A 23,321-nucleotide genomic window follows, 5' to 3' on the forward strand; every position below is an offset into this window, starting at 1 on the left:
TTGTCACTCAAATTAAGTTTGATTTGATTGATTGATTTATTGGCTTATTGGCTGGCAGAAAGAAGGATAGCACCCTCCCCATTCTGCCTCTCTCTGGATGCAGAAATGCTGTCTGATGGCAAGGGTTAGTTCTAATGCAAGACAGACCAACACCCCATCTCAATCCTTTTCTTACTTCTTTTCATGGTAGTCTAGTGGGCTTTCAGCCCCCTGAATAGGAAGGTTGGGTGTTTAATCTATTTCTGCCCACCCAGGGGGTGGGGTTTGGTCGAAAAAATCTCAGAAGATCTATCAAGTTGAAAAAGTGAAAAACTGTATGGTGTGTGGGGCTTGCCCATCGTGGCACTGGGCAGCAGCATCTAACCTCCCTCTGAGGCACCAGAGAGTCTTTCTGTTCCTTGAGGACTCACCACACAATTTCCTGCCCCACAGAAATCCCACTAGACACCAGTGATTGGTGCCCAAAAATGGATTGTTGTGAGCCGGCAGCCCATCATGGCATTGGGTCTTCCTCCCCAAGCACAGGATAGTCATTGATACCTAGGGGAGCAAATGAGAAAGCACAAAAAACAAACAAATTTCCCGTCTTTTTTTCTAGAGACCCCTCACCCACCAGGGTTGCCCATAGGTGGCATGCTTCATCATTGGGGTTCCTCTCAATCCTCTACAGATTGAGGCGTGCTACGACTTGCAAATTACGTAGGAGCACTTTTTATTGCAGACTATGTGTAGTGCAGTGATGTAGAGTGGAAAGGGAAAGAAAATTTAAAAATACCTAACTAGTTGGCCACTCTTTAATTCCTGCCCCTAGTTGGTATGGTTAAAAATCAGCGGTCGTTTGCTGAGAAGAAACCTGACCTTAATAAGTCTGGTTGTCTCAGTAATGTGTTTTTGTTAACATGTTTCGATCTGTTCCCCTAATAGCTCTTCATCAGGACTCCACGGGTGTCCAGCCCCATGTGTACCACTCTTAGTGAATCCTGTGATAAGGAAACAAACCATGCACACCTAATAAACACTGTATACATACGGTTCTAGTGAATAATCCATGTATGTAATTAGAAAGCAAAAAGATATATTAAAAACAGTGACCTGTCAGCCGTGTTGGCAGGTCACATTAGCATGATTGTGCATGCAACTATCAAAATATTGCACCCATATATTGGTGCACATATGGTCTATCCTATGTGCTCAAATAGTGTGTAATGAACATGCCACACACTGTAATGGGTGACACCACTCGTAAAATAGCTCTTGTGAAACAAGACACCACGTGACAGTACAACATAAAACATAGAAAAGATAATCCATGTGACGTACTTCTGTAGATGCTATATTATTGCATCATGGTCAAAGCCAGGGGTAGAGGGGCTTGTAGTCACACTGTAAAAGAGGGAGGGGGAAAAAAGGTCTATATATCATGTACTCTTGTTGCTGCTTAACAGGTGGGTAGCGTACGCCATCTGTAGGAAAAAAAGGAAGCCCCCGCCACTTACTTCGTCAAAGCCGCCTCTGGTATAGTAACCTACTTCTCTCCCTGGAGACCGCATGCTAACTAGTGCATGAGTCGTTTCTGTTTATAAAGCTCTTTCCTAACCATGCGGCGGAAAAAAAAACGCCCTGTCATTCTGCTTCGTAGTACTAGACTGATCGGTTAGTTCAAAATGGCCACCGTTGCCGGAATAGTGGCATCGTCATGTTGGGAGAGTTCCCATCCTGAAAAACATTAAGTTACTGGAAATGTATGAGGAAAAAAGTTGATAATAAAATGTTACACGTAATGCAGAACGGAATCAAGTGAAATGCATACAAATACAGTGGGAATTACACAGGTATAGTATGTTGCTGTTTCCCTGCCCAGAAAACAAGTCCTACTCGGGGGTGGTTAGATGTAATGGCTACTGCCTACGTGTGATATTACTTCAACCAGGTTACTCGCTTATAATGTAGAGCCGATGCTTCCCATGTATGATAGTATTATTCTTATTACTGCATGCATGTACCCATGGACACAGCGGTCAGTATTTTACAATACATATTTCAAACTAAAGGCTGCTTCGTGGGTTCTTTTCAACTGCTGAGATGACCCATTATCGGACAGATGTTATCTGAAGGATCTCTCAATGATGTATTCCCGGTGAATAGTAACGCACGCTTATCACCCTCAGATGTACCATTGTTAGACAGATGTATATTAGAATCTGGGGGTCACTGTTTTAAAGTGTCTAGTCTTTATAACACAATATTTTGGAGTGGGAGTCCTTCATAGTTAATGTTAGATGGGTCTTGAACTATTATGTCCTCGTGTGATCGTGAACTCTAAAAAAAAAGAAATGGTGTTATACTTAGTTATAGAGACTCTTAAAGATGTCTCCACTAGTCTCAATGTTGTGCATTTTCAATGTAAGAGGCCCCATGGGATATTGTCATTAAGTCCCATGCTGTCAGTGTGGAGTTTGTACACCCACCGCTGTTCTTTTTCCAGAAGTCTGTGCTCCAGATTATCACTATAAAACAGGTGTTCAAGAACAACCCACTTCAAATCATTAGGTGTGTATTTCTGTTCCTTGTAATGTGAGGAAATTTTTGTGGTGGTGCGCTTACACCGGACATTGCTGTGGTGTTCGCACACTCTGGTGCCTAAGGAACTGGCCGAAGGAGAGATTGTCTTTTAAATGCCTGGGGTGAAAGCTGTCCTATAGTATTAAGCAGGTCTTTGCAGCAGTTTTATCGTGTGTTGTTATTTTTAGGGTGCGATAATGTTGAGGTCCAGGAACACCAGTTTAGATTGCTCATAGTATGAGTAAATTTAATGAAGGTGTCCTGGACATTCAGCCAGGTTATAAACTCATCTGCTCTGGACTCATCTCCTTCCTAAATGAGCAGAATGTCATCTATATACCTTTTCCAAAGTGTGATATGTTGGAGATAAGGGTTGGTGTCTGCCAGGATTTTTTGTTTCTTTAGATGGTGTACGTATAATCCCGTCACACTAGGGGCAAAGGTACTGCCCATACTGGTTCTGTGTTGTTGGCGGAAAAAGGTATCTTCGAAGCGAAAGAAATTCTGCGTTAGAGCCCATTTGACGCATTCTAACATCAGGTGTCTAGGTGCATGGTAGGTCCAGTTCCCTTCATACAGGACTTCTTTGATGATTTCTAAACTCTCTTTGCGTGGGAGGCTTGTGTACAAACTTTCAACATCCAACCCCATGAGGATGCTGGTGGCAGGGTTGAACTGTAGGTCCTTTAGAAGACACAGGACTGCTTTAGTGTTCTGTAGGTATATGTCTTTTCCTTGTATTAAAGGACGTAAGAAGGCATCGGCTAATTTTGAAAGAGGTTCCAGTATCGAACCAATGCCAGATCAATCGGTCGCCCTGGTGGGTTTTCCAAGGATTTGTGTTTTTTGGGTATCGTGTAGAAATAGGAGGTTATTGGGTGTGTGTTAATCAGGAAATCCCCTTCTTTCTTAGTGATCCAATCATGTAGTGTAGCCTCCTCCACCATACTGGTGATCCGTATCCTTAGGCGTTCTGTGGGATCCTCTCTGATGCTTTGGTAATTCCTCTTGTCTTCCAGTAGTCGCATGCTCTCACGGCGATAGTCTTCCTTAGTTTGTAGGTCAATAGCGCCCCTTTTGTCTGCTGGTTTCACTATCACATCCTTGTAGTTAGCCAGTTGTTGGATGGCCGACTGTTCTTCTTTGCTTGTATTATGGAAGATTGTGATGGTCCTCGGATCGACTGCAACTACTGGAAGACGAGACGAATTACGAGAGGAATTACCAACACATCAGAGACAATCCCAGAGAATGGCTAAGGATACAGATCACGAGTATGGTGGAGGCAACACTACATGATTGGATCACTAAGAAAGAAGGGGATTTCCTGATTAGCACACACCTGGTGACCCCTATTTCAACACGATACCCAAAACACACAAATCTTTGGAAAACACTCCAGGGCAACCAATTGTATCCGGCATAGCTTCGATACTGGAACCTCTTTCAAACTTTTCTGACACCTTTTTACGTCCTCTAATACAAGGAACAGAAACATACCTACAGGACACTAAGGCAATCCTGTGTCTTCTAAAGAACCTAGAGTTCAACGCCACCAGCATCCTCATAGGGTTGGACAAAAGGAGACTTTAGAAATCATCGAAGAAGTCCTTTATGAAGGGAACTGGACCTACCACACACCTAGACACCTGGTGTCAGAATGCGTCAAATGGGCTCTAACAGAGAATTTCTTTTGCTTCGAAGATACCTTTTTCCGCCAACAACAGGGAACCAGTATGGGCAGTACCTTTGCCCCTAGTGTGGCGGTATTATACGTACACCATCTAGAGAAACAAAAACTCCTGGTAGACACCAACCCTTAACTCCAACACATCAAACTTTGGAAAAGGTATATAGATGACATTCTGCTCATTTGGGAAGGAGATGAGTCCAGAGCAGATGAGTTCATAACCTGGCTGAATCTCCAGGACACGTTCCTTAAATTTACTCATACTATGAGCAGATCTAAACTGCTGTTCCTGGACCTCAACATTATCGCAGCTGAAGGCACCCTAAAAACAACCACACACGATAAACCCACTGCAAAGAACTGCTTATTACTATACAACAGCTGTCACCCCAGGTATTTAAAAGACAATCTCCCCTTCAGCCAGTTCCTTAGGCTAAGGAGGAAATGCACAGAGGTCAATGGTTTCAGAACACAAGCCGAGAAACTTACAGACAAACTTCTGGCAAGGAACTACTCAAAAATGTTAGTGTCTAAAGCAAAGAAACAAGCAGTGAATAATCACAGAGATTCTCTGCTGGAAACACGGCAAAACAGAACACTGTTGAAGACAAGAGACCAATCTGCATAGCTACCTTTAACATAGCCTCTGATCAAGTCACCAAAATCACTGGAAAACATTGGCATATTTTGAACAGTGGACAACTTAACATCCCAAAACCAATGTTCTCCCACAGAAGGGGGAGGAATTTGAAAGACATTTTGGTACATACATGTCCAAAATCAGGATCCAACAGAGATAGGGACCAAACTATGCTAGGTACACCACCTACGGGTCATTATCCCTGCTGGAATTGCAGTGTTTGCCATCTTACTTCCGCCACAAAAAATGTGTCCTTCAAAAATGGAATGAATTGGGAGTTGCGAAAGCTAACAAGCTGTAACATAGCCGGAGAGGTATATCTCATTACTTGCCCCAGCAACCTACATTATGTGGGTATGACCATGAGAAAAGTAAGCACCAGAGTGTGCGAACACCACAGCAATGTCCGGTGTCAGCGCATCACCACAAAAATGTCTTCACATTACAAGGAACAGAAACACACACTCAATGATTTGAAGTGGGTTGTCCTTGAACACCTGTGTTATAGTGATAATCTGGAACACAGACTTCTGGAAAAAGAACAGCGGTGGGTATACAAACTCCACACTGACACCGTGGGACACCGTGGGACTTAATGACAATAATTTTAGAGCAGCACTTTTGCTCTATCACAAAGAAATTAAACAAGCACGTAGACTATACATAGCGGCTCAATTGAGTTCCGCGGGTAATGCGCCAAAAATCCTGTATCAAATCTTGAAGGATTTTACTTGCCCTAAAGCCTGCGAGCTGGACAACCTGCACTCTCAAGCCCTCTGCAATAAAATTAGCTCTTTCCTTGTTCAAAAAATTGACACTATCTACGACAAATTTCCGAATATCCCCCACCCCTCAAGGTCGGATGACAATGTTAAACATTCCATCGTTAATCCAGCACCATTGATGTCCTTTCCCCCTATCCTTCGAGAGGAGACTATTACATTATTACATAATGTTACCTCTGGCTCTCCTGCTGATGTTATGCCGGCAAAATTAGGAGCATCTCTGGCACACGTACTTGCGGATTCTGTTTCCACGCTGCTTAACGTTTCCCTAAGTTCGGGCTCAGTTCCCCTCTCTTGGAAAGCTGCTCAGGTTATCCCTCTACGAAAAAATAATAAGCTTCCCATGGAGGATCTTACAAACCTTCGACCCATCTCCCTCCTCCCTCATTTGAGCAAGGTCCTAGAGAAATATGTTAAGAAACATATCTCTAACCACATTGAATCCACCGGCTATCTGGATCCGTCACAATCTGGATTCCGTGCTAACTATAGCACTGAGACGGCCTTGGTTGCAGTAACCGACTGTATCAGACGGACGTTAGATCGGGGACAGTCTGCTATCTTGGTCCTATTAGATCTCTCGGCCGCTTTTGATACGGTTGACCATCGGACCCTGCTCGAAAGATTAAAAGGGGCAGGACTTGGAGGTACGGCGTTTAGCTGGGTAGCCAGCTTCCTCACTGACCGTACTCAGACACTGAATTTTGGCCCTTTTCGTTCACCCACCGAGTGTCTGTCCAAGGGTGTCCCGCAGGGCTCATGCTTGAGCCCTATACTGTTTAATGTTTATGTGGCTCCCCTTGCCTCTCTTCTAAGATCTCTTGGGTTCATCCCCATTTCTTATGCGGATGACACTCAACTAATCTTTCCAGTTGACACATCTTCTTCTTCTGCTCAAATCCGTTTCTCACATGGCATGCTTGCCATCTCTGAGTGGATGAGTAGTAATTTTCTGCAGCTCAACACCAGTAAAACAGAAATTATTCTTTTTGGAGACGCTACCATTTCGTGGGCTCCCACCTGGTGGCCTACTGAGCTGGGGCCTGTTCCATTACCTAAACAGACAGCAAAAAATCTGGGCATCCGTCTGGATCAGGCCTTGTCTATGAAGGAGCATGTTTCTCACACCGTCAGCACATGTTTCTTCACCTTGCGCCTCCTGAAGAAAGCCTTGCCATTTCTTCCAGACCCTTTTCGTAGGACTCTGGTCCAGGCCTTGGTATTGAACAGGCTGGATTATTGTAATGCATTACTGGTTGCTGCCAATGAATCTGCTCTTAACCGTCTGCAAGTGGTACAAAACACCGCTGCACGACTGGTTATGAAAGCTCCTAGCAGATCTGCTTCTATTCCGCTACTCCAGCAATTGCACTGGCTGCCAGTGAGGAAGCGTGTGAAGTTCAAACTTTGCTGCCTGACCCACAAAGCACTGTGGGGTCCCGGTCCGCTCTATCTGACTGAAAGGCTCCATAGGTATATTCCAAACCGTGATTTGAGGTCTGGATCCAAAGCGTTGCTTCTTGTTCCGAGGATTAAGAGAATACGTTTGGGAGGAAGATCTTTTTCCTACCAATCTCCTGCGGTATGGAATCAATTGCCTCTCCCTCTCAGACAATGTTCCGACTATCTCGGTTTTAGAAAGGCTCTTAAGACCACTCTCTTCTCAGAATGACCATACTTTACCTCCTTTTGCACTTGGTGTCCAGCGCTGAGAGACCCCTGCGGGGGTGATTCATGCGCTTTATAAACTATAAACTAAACTAAACTATCCTGTGGGGCCTCTTACGTTGAAAATGCACAACATTGAGACTAATGGAGACATCTTTAGGAGTCTCTATAACTAAGTAAAACACCCTGTTTTTTTTAGAGTACACGATCACACAAGGACATAATAGTTCGAGACACATCTAACAATAACTATGACTCCCACACCAAAATATTGTGTTATAAAGACTAGACACTTTAAAACAGTGTCCCCCTGCTCACACATGATCAGTAATACGGGATAACACCGGGAATGTATCATTGAGAGATTCTAATATACATCTGTCTAACAATGGTACATCTGAGCTTGATAAGAGTGTGTTACTATTCACCGGGAATGCATCATTGTGAGATCCTTCAGATAACATCTGTCTGATAAGGGGACATCTCAGCAGTTGAAAAGAACCCCCGAAGCAGCCATTAGTTTGAAATATGTATCGGAAAATACTGACCACTGTGTCCATGAGTACATGCATGCAGTAATAAGAATAAAACTATTGTACATGGGAAGCATCTGCTCTACATTATAAGTGAGTAGCTTGGTTGAAGTAATATCACACTAAGGTAGCAGCCATTACATCTAACCATCCCCGAATAGGACTTGTTTTCTGGGCAGGGAAACAGCCAAATACTATACCTGTGTATACCTGTGTAATTCCCAATGTTTTTGTATGCATATCGCTTGATTCCATTCTGCATTACGTGAAACATTTTAATATCAACTCCTTTACTCATACATTTCCAGTAACTTAATGTTTTTCAGGATAGGATTTCTTCCAACATGGTGCGGCCACTATTCCGGCAACAACGGCCATTTTGAACTACCCTAGCAGTCGAGTACCACGAAGCAGAATGACAGGGCATTTTTTCCCACTGCATGGTTAGGAAAGGGCTTTATAAACGGAAACGGCTCATGCACCAGTTAGTATGCGGTCTCCAGGAAGAGAAGTAGGTTACTGTACCAGAGGCGGCTTGGATGCTTCCTAGTTTTCCTACAGATGGAGTATGCTACCCAGCTGTTAAGCAGCAACAAGAGTACATGATATATAAACCCTGACAGGTCACTGTTTTTTAATATATCTTTTTGCTTTCTAATTACAGACACAGATTAATCACTAGAACGGTATGTATACAGTGCGCATTAGGTGGGCATGGTTTGTGTCCTTATTACAGGATTCTCTAAGAGTAGTACACATGGGGCTGGACCCCGTGGAGTCCTGATGAAGAGCTACTAGGGAAACAGCTCGAAACATGTTAACAAAAACACATTACTGAGACAACCAGACTCATTAAGGTCAGGATTATTCTCAGCAAACGACCCCTGATTTTTAACCATACCAACTAGGGGCGGGAATAAAAGATTGGCCAACCAGTTAGGTATTTTTAAATTTTCTTTCCCTTTCCATTCCACATCACTGCACTGCACATAGTCTACAATAAAAAGTGCTCCTACATAATTCGCAAGTTGCAGCATGCCTCAGTCCGTAGATGATTGAGAGGAACCCCATTGATGGGCAACTCTGGTGGGTAGAGGGATCTCTAGAAAAAAAGTATTTTTTCTAGACAAGGGATTACAACGAATTCTTGCTGTATCGTATCTAATTCCCCAAGGGCAGGTTTCCTTCCATAAACTAAATTAATATCCATAAATTATAGACTTATGCGTATAAATTTGAAATAGATTTTAGGCTCCAGGAGTTTTTGAAGCACATACGCTCACCATAAATGGTTTCCTAGAGCTGTAAACAGTCGTTTCAGATATTTTAGTTGAAAAGAAATGTCTTTCTGAAGTGCTTGATGCAAGGGTGCCTTCCGAAGTCTAGGGGTAGGGCGTTTCAAGAATGTGCGTCTGTGATAGAGAATGCTTTGTCATCAAATGGGAGGATAAGATATTGATTTTCAAATTGATAGTGTTTTGTGACAGACGAATGTCTTGGCCATAAAATCAGGTGTTTTTGAGTACATCATTTTTGGTACAATGGTCATGGCTTCAAAGATTACTCTAAGATGATTTTGTAGACAGTCTAATTTTCTTCTGTCATCAGAAATTGACTGATGTTTTTTAGACCTTGTATAAACAGGATTGCTGTATTCTGGACCCACTGTAACTGATACAGTACGTATTGTGGAGTAGCCAAGAGAACAGCCTTACCCCAATCAAATCTAGATTTATAGATGGCATTTATGATTGGGGTTCTAAGTTGAGGGTCAATATAGAGAAAGACTTGTCAGAGGGCCTGATTGCAAGTGGGTCACAAATTCTGACCTGTGCGTTAAACCCTGTTTAAGCACGGGTTGTAATTACGAGTTCTGCTGTATTTAACACAAATCCGATAATTATCAAATGCGTTAAATACCTCAGCTGTGTTAAATTTCGGCAGGTTAAACCTGCCGTAATTTAACAGGAAAAAGTGTACGGTATTTAGCATACCATGCGGATTTTGGAATATTAAACATCAAACTCTGCATGTTGTTGCCCACAAACTCGTGATAGGTGTTATTTATCACACACGTCAAAATAACATACACTGTGGTATCGTTATTTACCATGTGCAATAAATAATATCTAAACTCGTAACAAGGCTCTAATCGTTTTCAGAAGAAAGGAACTTATTTAAAAAGAAAATAGTCTACATTACACACCAGCATTTCTTTATAGGTTGGGTGCTACAGTGATCCCAGGATGTGGTAAACTGGGCCCACCTCCCTGCAATTTTTATTTATTAACTTGGCTATAACGCTGGATCCTAATAAAGGGAAGTTTCAGATTTTATAGCAAGACACATAATGTCACCACTTGATTGGTGGTAATGCTACTGGGCTATGTGGCAAGGGAAACAGCCATTACAACATAGCATTTACTTTATCATGCATCCTATACCACGCAATGCCTTTACCACACTTTGCCATTACCATGTAGGTCTTTATCACGCATCTGTCTTTACCATGCATGCCTTTACAATAAATGCTAAGTACATATCAGGTAACTGTATATATACACCTTTTTTGGGGGGGTTAGGGGTGGGTAAGGGTATTGGGTGGTTAGGGCATTTTGTTTTTAGGGTTTAAGGGTGGGTAAGAGTATTGGGTGGTAAGGGTATTTGTAGGGTTTAATGGCGGGTAAGGGTACTGAGTGGTAAAGGTGTTTGTCGGGTTTAGGAGTGGGTAAGGTTTTTGGGTGGTAATTGTAATTTTAGGGTTTAGGTAAGGGTATTGATTGGTTAGGGTATTTGTAGGGTTTAGGAGTGCATAAGGGTCATCGGTGGTAAGGGTGTTTTAGGGTTTTGGGGTGGGTTTAGGTGGATTATAGAACCCTGAATCGTTTGTAAGAAAGTTCTAAATTTGAACGAGTCTCACGCGACTTCTTGTACTATTTGACATGAGCAGTGAAGAAGTCAACTCACATTACTTTAGTGTGTCCTCAAAAGGCATGGTATAGAGTTAGGCTATTTACATTATTTCCATACAGCTATGTGGGTTGAGTGTTGAAATTTTATGTATTTTAAAAGTGTGTCTTGTATTGTAATATCCTTTTATGGCTACTTAGCCGAATAAAGGTCTTTTGAGGTATGCAATAGTGGCATATATTGATGGTGGGAGCCCTTCCGACCGATTCGGATCATGTCGGCCGGATTCCTTTCCGACCGAGCCATTCTGATGGGCTCCGTCGGAAAGGAATCCGACACAGATTTCCGGATTGCTGACGACAGGCTCGGAGAGCCCGTACGGCATCCAGAAATCCCTCAGTACTCCCCTGGCCGCCTCTTTGCGACCGAGGGAGTACGATGGCAGTTTTTCACTGCCTTTTCGTGCTGGTTTTTCCGGCACGAAAAGGCAGTCGGAAACTGTCTTTGGGGGCCCCCAGTAGGGCCCCCATGGGTGCGAGGCTGCCGTATGGCGGCCTGGGGGCACCTATGGTGCCTCTCTGTGAATCCCTGCACCCGGTGGCAGGCACCTTGCGGTGTTACCCACAGGGTGCAGGGATGAACTGCACCCCTGCTTTCCACAATGCAAGCATGCATTCCGCTCGAAATGCATGCTTGCATTGTGTTGTGTACTAGCACGGCCGTAACTGACGACAGCACGTCGGTCGGTTACAGCTCCTGACTGATGTCAGACAGGCCTGAGTCCATCCAACATCAGATTCGGCGCCAATGTGTTAATTATAACTGGTTTCATACTTTGTGAAAGTAACTTCTATTAGGTGAATGCTGTTTAATTTAGTGCATTATGGTTGTTTTGAAAAGCAAGCAAGTAAGATGCTGCTAATCCTTCAGTTGGCTAGGTTCTCTGGCTTTGTAACACCACTCGAGCAGTCATATCTCTGTGGTCCTGTGCAACAGCATACTTTTTTCATCCTAAATAAAAATTTACTTTATTTCTTGATAAAGGCTCTACATTTCACTCTATCAATGGCAATAAATATATCTATTTCTTGCTTCCATCTTGCAATCAAAGTTATATTTACAAGCTCATCTCTAAAGTTCTAAACCACATTTCACCTAGTTTCAGTTAAAGCCATTGTCAAGAGTAATTTAACATAGCAAACTAAGCACTATTAACCTTTAAAGAACCATATCATTTTCATGAAAAATAATATTTTTTGTCTGAAATTCAAGATTTGCATTTGTAGTAAATACATGTGTAGTACACAAATATCTGCATATCATTTTCCCCAGGCACTCACTTGTATTACTGTAATACCTTGACAGATTCTGCTGTTCATGCCTGTTTATCTTCATTAAATATATGGCATGTTCATCACATGGCATGCATTTTTACAACAATAATGGCACGGACAAAGATAATTATGCCAAGAATGGCAATCGAAAGTCAAGGATGGACTACACTGTGCTAGGACCACAATGATGTCAATTGTGAATCATAATTATGTAAGGCATAGCCAATCGCCCATAATAAACCAGAGGCAAAAATGAAATTGTTACCATTATTGGACCAATTACGAGTTTCACGGTGAAGATGTGAACATAGCACAATTGGAGTCTCCAATTCCAACTAGTAATTCTGGGTAGCCCACCCCAGGGGCTGATTTATAAAATAAAATTGGAGGGCCCCCCTCTCCTTAAGCCTCTATATGCCCTGGGGACCCCAACCCCTGGGGCCACTAAACTTTTTAAAAGTTAGGGGGCTGCATGCCCCCCCTTCCTGAGCCTTCTATGGCCCCAGGGACCCCATCTCCCAGGGTCGGCTCACTTACCCCAATGTGTCCATCTCTGGACACAGTAGTTTCCCTGCCTGCACCGGTACAGGCAAGAAAAATTGTGTTTGCTCCCTCCTGGTGTGAGCATATTTGAAACTCCCGCCATACGGGAGCAAACATAAACTTGGCTGTAAAAATGCTCCTGCCGGATGGGAGCAGGCTTTTGATCTGTGTCCCTGCTCGCACTGATTTGGGCAGGGGAAGCAGATCAAGATATTCCTCCTGCCCAGAGGACGCAGCATAAATAGCTGCTCCTTGCAGGCAACACTAAGGGGAGCAACGCTGTTGACTATAGTGCAGTCAACACTAAGGGGAGCACAAATTGTGGGCTGCATGTACCATGTTGCAAAGAAGCAAACTTTTCTGGGATATGATGTGGTGTTTGGCCACACCATTTTCTCTGCCCAAACTGATTTTTCTGACCTCCTCTACATTTATCACATGTTGCTAATGTTCAGTTTTGTAAAAATTGCATTCTTGCCCATTTATTACACTTCATCCGGCCCGAGCCGGAGAGTACGGCCCAGGTGCAGAGAATACGGCCAAAGCCGGAGATTCCAGCCCGACTGCAGATGTAAAGATACAACTTGTAAATGACCTGTGTGAATACCAAAAGCCGTAAAGTTAGACTTTTGTCTCAGATTGTCTTTGTGAGAGAATACCTGAGAAGGTTTGTCTCTTGGATTTCTGTTATATGCAGTTTAGTAGTTTAGTGAGGTCCTGACTTCTGGTGTGACCTTAAGGGGTCGATTACGATGTCGTCTGGAAACTCTTCTGACTGAATCGGTTCCGGAATCGTTTCCGACCGAATCAGGTTCTGCGAGTCCGTCCGACCGATTATGATGCTTCCGAACATCATTCAGGCGGACTCGCATTGACTTCAATGGGAGCCTGCATTCCGAAAGAGAACATCGGCTCCCATTGAAAAAAGGAGTGGTTAGGGAAAACCTTGCACCCTGTGGTGGGCACCCCATGGTGCCTGCCACACTGCATGGTTGTAAAGAGTGGTCCCATGGGTATCCCCATGGGCCACATCCAGAGGCCTACGGGTGAAGGGTAGCCGTTTTGCGTTCGACAAACTGATTCAGAACGGAATCGGACATCATAATTGCTTGTTCAGAAACCGGGTCCGTAGAGCTGTAGGATTCGGCTCTGAACGATTCAGGCTGCCTGAATTCCGCTCAGAACCAATTCGGTCGGCCCAGACGGTTGCCTTTCATCGTAATCGGTCGTTCGCAAAGCAATCAGATTTGCGGAATCTGAATCCCATTCGGAGCCTTTCCGGAGGACAGCCACGGTCTGTGCAGGTAACAGTGGTGGGGCGGTGCGGCCGCATGCGGGGGATTTCGAGGGGCGATGCAGAGAGGAAATTAAATAAATATTACATTTTCACTCTGCATCATCCTTCAAAATCACCCCCCACACAGCCCCACCACCCCACCACTGTTACCTGCACAGACTGCGGCTGTCAGACGGCATCCTAAGCGGCCCCTAAGAGTCATAGTCAGACCTTTTTTCTTAAAAAAAAACCACTATTCTGGCCTGTCTCAAATCAGTCAAAAATCTATCTTTTTCCAGGCTGTTCAGAAACACTGCTCATATGTGCTGATAGACATTTTCCTTCTTTAATATTTTTTCAAAATTTTGTAGGAAAGGGGAAGAGCACAACAGAGCCACATATACTAAGATAAAGCGCTGCTGCTCTCTTACCCAGCTCTGGCACACAACCAAGCTGCTTAATGTCATACACACAATTTTTGCACCATTGTGCAAAGCGTATGTATGATGGCTGTCGTAGGTTTTGTACTGGAAGGGCACACTTCCAGTACAAAATACTATGCCTAGACAAACCTATAAACCTTTCACACATTAGATGTGTGCTGTACAGTGCACATCAAATTTGTAGGACAGGAGAAATTGAACGAGTTCTCCTTGTTAACGTCTGCCTCATGGAGGTGTTATTATTTTTCACTTACCCCTGTCTACCAACTGTAGTAGATAGGAGTTTGCATCAAAACCCTTGGGTGATAATATGGGGAGGCCCTTGTACCACCCTTGAGACGTCTCTTTCATGCAAAGTAACTCAAAGTTGCACAAAGCGCTAATTGCGTTATTTTCAGGGCTACTTTTGAGTAAAATGAAATGACATGAAAAGAATTTCAAATCACAAGAATACCCACAGGCGTCAAGGCACCTAGCCATCAAGAAGACATCAACACAATGAGGGAGACATAAGTAAAAGCCAGTCCAGGGGCTAAGATGAAAAGAGCCATGCTTTCAGATGTTTTACAAAAAATAGAGAGAATTTCAGATCCAGAAATATGGAATGGGAAGGTTTTCCAGGGTTTGGCCACTGCATAAGCAAATGAGTGGCCACCCCATCTGGCTCTACGAATCTTAGGCACCCATATAATGCAGTGCCATAAAGTCCGTGCATAGGACTATAAATATTTGCGGTTTCCCTACCGGAAGCCAATGCAGGGACTGAAGGCCATTGTCAACTGAGAGATGTTTTGGGATGTGTATACAAGCCACGCCGGCGCATTTTGGATGACCTGAAGTCTATTAAGTGAAGCCTGGTTGATGTTCAGGTGGCAATAATTCAGCCAGGAAGAAACCAGTGCCATGTCCACGGAAATGCTTAACTCTAACAGATTTTTTTTTAAAGTTTTATTTATTGAGGGATAACAAAAGAAGTAAACAGCAATAAAATGGATATAATCCATCCTATTTAACAATAAAGTGATAAAGTAAAATAAGAACAAGATGTAGGAATTGAACTTTGTATCTGTATATAAGAAGAGGAAAAACATTATGGAAAAAGGAAATAAAGGAAAAGGGGGAGGCATTAAGGGAGGAGGGAACAAAAGTAATTAATATAGAGCAGTTAAAACATCATATAATTTGTACAGATAATATAACATTGTAAGCATACCAATGAATGAAAAGTTAGAAGAGTACTGTAGTAAACATTCGATAATGAAGAACCATTTAAACAACTCTGCAGAAAAGGCCAAGGGAGAAAATCAAGGTGGTTTCCGTACTTAATCAGTTACATTTTTAGAGGCGACAAAGGAAGAGGCAGATTGAGATAAATAAGTTGTTAAGGGGAGCCATAAAAGATCTCTTTTAATTGCTAGGTATATGAGAGAAACATAGTTAGTATCTAGTCAGTGATGAAAACAGACAGCATTCCACCAGGCTCTAAAGGTGACCTTATCAGCTTGTTTCCAATTTGAAGTTATTAAATGAAAAGCAATAGCTAGTAATAAGTCTAAAAGTTTAAAACTTAGCGGCGTTTGAGGCCATTTGGGAGATAGAGTACCTAAACATATATTTGTGAGGGAAAAAGGGATTTGGGCCTTAAAAATTATCTTAATTTGGGACCAGACTAATTGCCAGTAATGACAGATTGAGGGGCACTCAAATAGCATATGTTTTAAATCTGCGGCGGGGCAGGGACAGGACCAGCATGTAGGGGATGAATCCGATGAAAAAGAAGCTAAGGACATTGGGGAGAATAATATTCTATAGTAGATGAAAAAAGGGTTTGTGTGGGAATTGCAGCCCGAGAGGTCTTATGGAGTTTAGACCAAATTTTATCCCAAGTAGCAATTGGTCACTCTTGAGAAAAGTCCTTTTCCCACATCCTCTCAGTTTTTGATTTGTGCCTATCTGAGGAGAATAGTAAAGATTTGTAAATAATGGATGCTGATGGAGAATCTTCTAGAATGGAGAGTAAGGATTCAAAAGTTACATGAAGATCAGTAGAAGCAGGTAAACTCTGAAGAAACTGCGTGAGGGAGAGATGAAGAACATTATATTGCGATCTGGAGGATGGCGGTAAAGAAAATTTAGATTGAAGATCAGAAAATATAAGGGGTTTGTCGTCAGATATGAGTTGAGAAAGCCAGCATAAGCCCCTAGAATGCCACACTTTCCAGTATATAGAGCGATCACGAATCCGTATTAATTTATTATGCCAGATAGGCTGATTATGAAGGGAATTAATTGAAGGATGTGACGAGGATAGCAGGGGAGATAAGAGTTTACGAGAAAGAGAAATGACCGGGGAGCGCAAAGAAGCAGTAAAAGTTAAAATCTCTTGAAAGTCAAAAGGAGCAATAAGTACTTTTTCTAATTGTAGCCAGAGAGGTGGATGTAAGGTAAGATCCGTAGAAATCCACTTAGCTGCTTGTTTTAGTGAGAAAGCAGAGTGATAAGTTTTAAAGTCAGGGAACTTGAGGCCACCGTTAGGTCTATCTTTCTTGAGAGAAGATAAGGCTATACACGATGATTTACCCTTCCATAAAAATGTTATCAAAGTGGAATCAATTCTTTTGAAATAATATTGAGGGATATGAATAGAAATCATAGAAATAATATATAGCACCAGAGGGGAGAGCATCATCTTTATAGAGTCTAACCGACCCCACCAGGAGAGAAAAAGAGGATGCCAACGACTAATAATGTCACTTCATTTTTCAATAATGTAATCAAAATTTACTTTGAGCGTGTCAGATAATAAAGGTGTAAACCTAAAACCAAGATATTTTATTTTAATTGACTGCCAGGAAAAACCAGAGGAATCAAAGAGATGTTTTGACAAAGACAATTTAAAGGCAAAATTTCGCATTTATCAGCGTTTAGACGGTAACCCGAGAGTTTAGAGAACGAGGATACTTGCTGAAGAAAAGGAGTGAGGGAAGTTTGAGGATTGGAGCAATATAAAAGAATATCATCAGCATAAACTGACAACTTAATATGATGAGAGCCAAATTGGAAGCCTGTAATACGATCATCCTGTCTAATTTTAGTTAGAAAAGGTTCTAGGGCTATGACAAATAAAAAAGGAGATAAAGGGCATACCTGTCTCACCCCCCTACATTATGAGAAGTAATCGGAAGTCTTGCCGTTAGAAAATATTGAAGCGCGGGGGTCTGAGTATAATAAAGAACTTAAAGTTATCAGTTTAGAAGGAAAACCAGCCCATTTCAGAGCTTGAAACATAAAGTCCCAACCAATCCTGTTGAATGATTTCTCAGCATCTGGGGTAATCGCTGCAATCGGATGATCCAGGGTAGAGGCTTTGCTTAGGATATTAAAAAAGACTCGAGAATTGTCAGATGCAAGTCGTCCTTTAACAAAACCTGCTTGTTCAGGACCAATGAGATTAGGCAAAATAGTATCAATACGGAGTGCCAGATTCCTCGCAAAGATTTTGTAATCTGTGTTAACTAACAAAATAGGCTGTAATTCTTGCAAAGAGAGTGATCCTTATCATCTATGGGAATTAAGCAGATCAATGCTTCCTGAAACGTACCATTGGAGGTGCCAGTTACCCCAAAGGATTGGAATAGAAATAAAAGCTTAGGTTGAACAATATTTGCAAAACGAGAATAAAATTCAATGGTAATCCATTGCACCCAGGCGCCTTCCCACGACGTAATACTGAAACAGTCTGAGATATTCCTGGTAGGGAAATATCAGCTCCCAAAGATTAAAAATCAATGTGATTAGATGGGGGAGAAGGAATGGATCGAAAATAGGAAAGAAGGTCAGAGTTATCTGGTAAAGATTCAGGAGTATAACGATTTTTATGAAAGGAAACAAATTCATTTAAGATATCTTTATCTTTATAAATAGGGGTGCCAGCAGGGCCTTGCAAAGATTCTATTTTAGCTCTATCTTTTCTTACATTTAGGTAATTAGCCAATAGCTTACCCATCTTGTTTTGACCACCATAATAACGAGAACTACTTTTCAGGAGGTAGTTGGAAGCTGCATCAGTGGACAATTTTTTTAAAGTAATTTTGGCGTCAAGAAGTTTTTCAAAGCAGACTCATTATTAGAATGATAATACGTGTATTCAAATTGTTGAATTTTATTAAGTACCCGAGTGGACTGAGCTTCTAAAGATTTCTTGTTTTGTGATACAAAATTCATAATAAAACCTCTGGCAGCTGCTCTAAAGGAATCCCATACCATCACAAAAGGAGACTCTGGGATGCTGTTGATGGCGAAACATTTCAAGGCAAAGGAATTAAACTTCTGACAAAAATTAGGGTTGAGTAATAGGGAATTGTTAAAACGCCATCTTCTAGGGTGAGGGGAAAAGGGGACCAAATCAGTATCAACAAAAACAGGGGTGTGGTCCGATATTAGGATTGAACCGATTTCTCAGAGTGAATGGCATGTTGGGACAGGGGTTTACTTAAGAAAAGGTAATCAATACGGTATTGGGAATGGTGGGCAGCTGAGTAGAAACTATACTCTCTACGGTCGGGATGGCAAAGTCTCCAAATATTAACTGATGCTTTACGCCGAACTGAGGAGACAAATTGAGCTTGCATTTTAGAAGGTGTGAACTTAACAGTAGAGTGTCTATCGAGAATGGGATCTAGAATTTGATTGCAATCACCACCAAATATAACGTAATCATCATCAAATGTAAGTAGTTTATCTAATAAATTAGACCAGAAAAGGTTATCAATCGAAGTAGGACCATATACATTAAAGATAACGATAGGAATCTTATCAATAAGCCACTTAACAATAACCCAACGTCCTTCAACATCAGCCTCTTGATGAACAACAGAAACATTAAATTTCTTGTGACATAAAATCAAAACACCATTGTTCTTACCTAGGGCTGGAGAATTAAACACATGGCCCACCCAGCATCTTTTTAACTTGGAAGCTTCATTATCAGAAATGTGAGACTCTTGAAGTAAAGCAATGTCAGTTTTCAACTTTGCCAGGTGAGATAGCACCCGTTGCTTTTTAATAGGAATATTTAATCCTTTAGTATCCCAGGTAGTAACCCAAAATATAATTTAATAAGAAAAGTATGAACAAACAATATGCTTACAAGAAACAAAGCTAAATTTACTTTTTCAAAGTGAAGAAGGAAACAAATTGAAGGAAAAAAAGTAGTTGCATTAAGAAAGAAAATTTAGAAGTAGGTAAGGAGTAAAGAAAAGTACAAGGGACTTACTTTGGAGAAAAGAACAGGGGAAATGGAAGAGGTAAGTAAGAAAGATAAAGAAGAAAAGTAAGAAGAAGAGTCAGGGAAGGTGAGAAGAGAGAAACAAAAAAGAAAAAGGGAAAGGGTTAAAGAACAAAGAGACAGTACATGTCATACAAAGACGACTGAACAATATATCTACAAATACAACACGACTGGTGGGTGACTACACCAGAAGACGACAACGACAGGTCTTGACAGCTGAAAGGACTTGAAGAACATCGGTGTATTGCAGAAAAAGCAAAATGATGCCGAAAGGTTTCACAGAAATATTCGGACCTAGTCTGTGATCCCTTTGAATATTGAGAGAAGTAGTAGCAGGTACATCCAGGAGCTTGGGCAAAAAAGATTGAAAAAATGCACTTGGGTTGGAGCCTTCAATATTTTCAGGAAGACCATAAAGTCTGAGGTTGTTCCTACGATTCCTATTTTCTATGTCATCCGCCTGTTTTTTAAGACTTCATACTCCAGAGATGAGATGCGTGAGCATGAAGATTCATCTATGAAGGGTTTTAGAACTCGAATCTCTTCAAGAATAACATCCATGGCTGATGGGGAGGATTTTCCTGGAGAAGGAGGGTCTTTTTTGGGTCTTTTGGTAGAGATTTCAGGTAATTTACTAGAGAACTGCGCTTTTGGTATGGTGCCTGCCGAAATATCAGGTTTTTCAGAGGGGAGGTCCTCCATTTCAGTGCCGTTGGGATTTGAGTCAGAATCTGAACACGTAGGAACTTTACAAGACGCAGCAAGCTTAAGATTCCTCAGCCTCCCCATAAAAAGTGCAATGAAATTCAGTGATTGACCTTAAACTCTTGTGATCAATAAATTAAATCCATAAATATTTAACTGCAAAGTGATTAAAACTAGATGCAGTCCCCAAAATCCAGAAAGACTCCTTCAATAATTTGCAATATGAGAGCAAAAGCCAGGAAAAACCACCATGAAGAGATTACATATCACCTCACAAAAGAAAAATAGGCAGGGATGAAAATGGTGGCTGCTTTGTAACAAAGTACAGAAAAACGATTCCCATAGATGTCAGGAGAATCAGAGGAAAAGCAACGTTGTTTCCATAACAGGAAGAAAAAATTAGTTGTGTAAAAATAAGGGCTCCAATAGTAGTTTAGGGAATCTCCATCATTCAAAAGAGGAAAGACCAAAATGGAACATGTAAAACGACCCTATTACTTTAAGCAACAAAACGACAATGAGTTCACCATGGAAAAGGCACCAACTATGGTATCTTTGGCCACAAGAAGGATGTGGCTACAAACTGGGACCAATAATGCAGCTCAATTCAGAGTGGAGCAAAACTGCAACAATTATCGGCAAATGCGTGTTTCTGAGGCGTTATGCATGAAATCTCCTGAGCACGAAAACAAAATGGTGGCTGCTTAAATAATGGAGCCGCTCCGCATCGCGGTAATGAAAGAGATGCTGCTTACCGGACGCCATGAAGAGTAAAGATCGTCTCTTTCCATGCTTCTTTGCTTCATGAGGTCAGACCTTCATTTTGGTGTCCGTATGAGAGCCGGGTGCCGCGCCAGGTCCGCTGTTATCAGCGTCGTCCCCGCAGAGTCAGGGACCAGCCACCATCATCTCCAGGCGTTAGCCACGCCCTCAACTCTATCAGAATTAACAGAAAGATCTTATCATTGTTCTAATAAAATGGAAGCACATGCTAGTAATGCGGTTAAACTGTAGGTTAAATTACAAAGAGTTGTCAAAAATGACCCCTAGGTTCTTGGCTGACTGAGTAGGGAAATGGCCACAAGACTCCAGACACCACAGCTCAGACCAGATGGACTGCTGTACTCCAAATACCAGAACCTCTGTTTTTTCAGCGTTATGCTTAAGAAAGCTTTCTTTCATCCAATCACTAAATCTGGCCATATATTCCTTAAACCTGCCTGTCTCCAGAGGCACACTGTCTGTTATTGGCACAATAATTTGGATGTTGTCTGCTTAGGACAGCACCTGATATCCAAAGTATCTAACCACAGTTGCTAAGGAAGAAACATAAAGATTAACAAGGGTAGGATTAAGTGAAGAGCCCTGCTGCACCCACATGGAAAGCTAAAAGCTTTAGCCCTAAACTGTCCACAACTTACCACTTGCGATCTATCTTCTAGAGAAGAATGCAATTAACTGAACTCTTTGCCTTTCATGTCCAATTGCAATAATTGAGTTGCCATAAGGTTCGGGAAGACCGTATCAAAGGCCATGGACAGGTCAAATGCAAAAACAACAATTGATGGACAGAATGCAGAACAATGTCATACATTCACCCCAGTACAGAGATCTGGGCCTAAATCCATCGTTTTTTTGCTCACCATGCCGTTCCAGTTTGAACCCAGCCATATGCAAATCAGTCTTGACCCTGTGCCTCATGGGTACAGTCCAGCCCGAACTGCCAAGCCAGGTCAAGCATGACCAAAACTGCAGCACTGCTTAGGTCGACCTGGCCTCTGATACTATCAATCTGCCACTCTGTACTGTGACCACTCCTGAAGCCAGTCTGGTATGCAAGGCGATCCTATGTATCAACGCATTTCATCAGTTACTGATTCAGATGCTTTTCCAGTATTTTAGCAGGAGTGGTCAGTAAGGAGACTTGCCACTAGTTTTTGAATTCTTCAGGATTAAGATTAGGTTTCTTAACCACGGGAATACCAATTGTTTCTTTCCATAGACTGCGGAATTTTCTAGCCTCTATGATCTTATTAATGGTTAGTGCGAGATGTTATACAGCTATATCCGAAGCAAGTTGTAAGATTTTTGGCAGACAGTGATCCAGTGGAGAGCCATATTTAATGCCCATCAAAAGTTGTTTAACTTGAGGCACTGTAACGTGTGAGAAGCACAACAACACAGGAGAGTTCTCGAAAGAAGAAGGAGAAGGGATAGTGGTCAGAGGGAGATCAAACTCAGAGTTAATATTCCAGAATTCTCTGTAAAAATGGCTATCTCACCACAAAAAAATTGAGAAATGTTTAAATGCCGTAGGGATGGAGGTTTAGTTAAAAAGGTAAATTGGAAATTTCCTTAGAGGAGTTATTATCTGACCTAATTTTCCATGTAAAGAATGCAGATTTGGCCTAAAAAATGGTGCGCTTATAGACATGTAACAGCTCTCTGTGTTTACTCTTTTCTTCTGGATCCAGATTTAAATGGCATTTATCCTTCTGACTGCAACATTCCCACCTGAGTTTTTTAAGCTGTCCGAGAACCAGGGAGCTGTAGGCTTTCTTCTAATGTGCCTAATTACTTTCAGCAGGGCAATCATCATTAGAGCCGCTTTAACCCCAGCTGGCAAAATCCACAGCAGGGATGCCATTCATAGTTTGAGGCGAGAGTAGGTGGTTGTCAGAGCATCCTGCTAGTCACTACCAGATATCTTTTATCCTACTCAAATAGGGCAGACTAGAAGACCTAGAAGTACCAGCAGAAGAAGGAGCGAATTAACCAAAAAGGCTACCACCCAATGATCTGACCAACTAAGTGTAATGATATCCTTAATCCTAATTCTAGCAAAATTGATAAAGATTCTTTTGAGAATATGTCCCGCCACATGAGTGGAAGTGTGAACTAACTGTGAAACATCCAGACTAGACATAAACCTAGAAAAAGAT

General features: G+C 41.9%; 1 protein-coding gene and 1 long non-coding RNA gene across 3 annotated transcripts in view; one reads left to right on the plus strand and one right to left on the minus strand.

Moving 5' to 3' along the window:
* LOC146863993 (uncharacterized) overlaps window positions 1-23,321 on the minus strand; it is a 461,517-nt gene that overhangs the window by 71,688 nt on the left and 366,508 nt on the right. For both annotated transcript variants that reach the window (XR_014969884.1, XR_014969876.1), the window contains exon 3: window positions 21,135-21,315. This is a non-coding gene — a long non-coding RNA (uncharacterized LOC146863993). The remainder of the gene's footprint in view (window positions 1-21,134; window positions 21,316-23,321) is intronic.
* Window positions 1-23,321, plus strand: part of ST8SIA3 (ST8 alpha-N-acetyl-neuraminide alpha-2,8-sialyltransferase 3) — a 61,998-nt gene that overhangs the window by 21,291 nt on the left and 17,386 nt on the right. The gene's annotated exons all lie outside the window — the stretch shown is intronic.

Source organism: Triturus cristatus, chromosome 2_1 (assembly GCF_964204655.1).
Source record: "Triturus cristatus chromosome 2_1, aTriCri1.1, whole genome shotgun sequence".
NCBI classification, from domain to species: Eukaryota; Metazoa; Chordata; class Amphibia; order Caudata; family Salamandridae; genus Triturus; species Triturus cristatus.